Here is a 361-nt window from a genome sequence, read left to right as displayed (position 1 = left end):
ATTATAAGTATGCTACCGTAGTGTGTATAGTACTACTATAACGCGTGGGTTAGAGTGGCAGGGGGCTGTCCGCCCTGTGTCCTGCCGAGGCCTAACCACGCCATCCTTATCCTGACCCGTTCTACGTCTTTGACAAATCAAACAAGTTCACAGTCGCCGATAGACGTACGCACACACGCGCGCGCTCACACGCACGCACGCACACACGCACGCACACACACAAACACACACGCACACACACACATACATACATACATACACACATACACACACACACACACACACACACACGCACACATACCACCCCCCCAGAGATAGTATCAACCCATCACCTCACTCCCCCGCCTGCAGCCCTAACACA

The sequence above is a fragment of the Priapulus caudatus genome, unplaced genomic scaffold (genome assembly GCF_000485595.1).
Source record: "Priapulus caudatus unplaced genomic scaffold, Priapulus_caudatus-5.0.1 Scaffold459, whole genome shotgun sequence".
NCBI lineage: Eukaryota > Metazoa > Priapulida > Priapulimorpha > Priapulimorphida > Priapulidae > Priapulus > Priapulus caudatus.
This window is presented reverse-complemented; position numbering follows the sequence as displayed.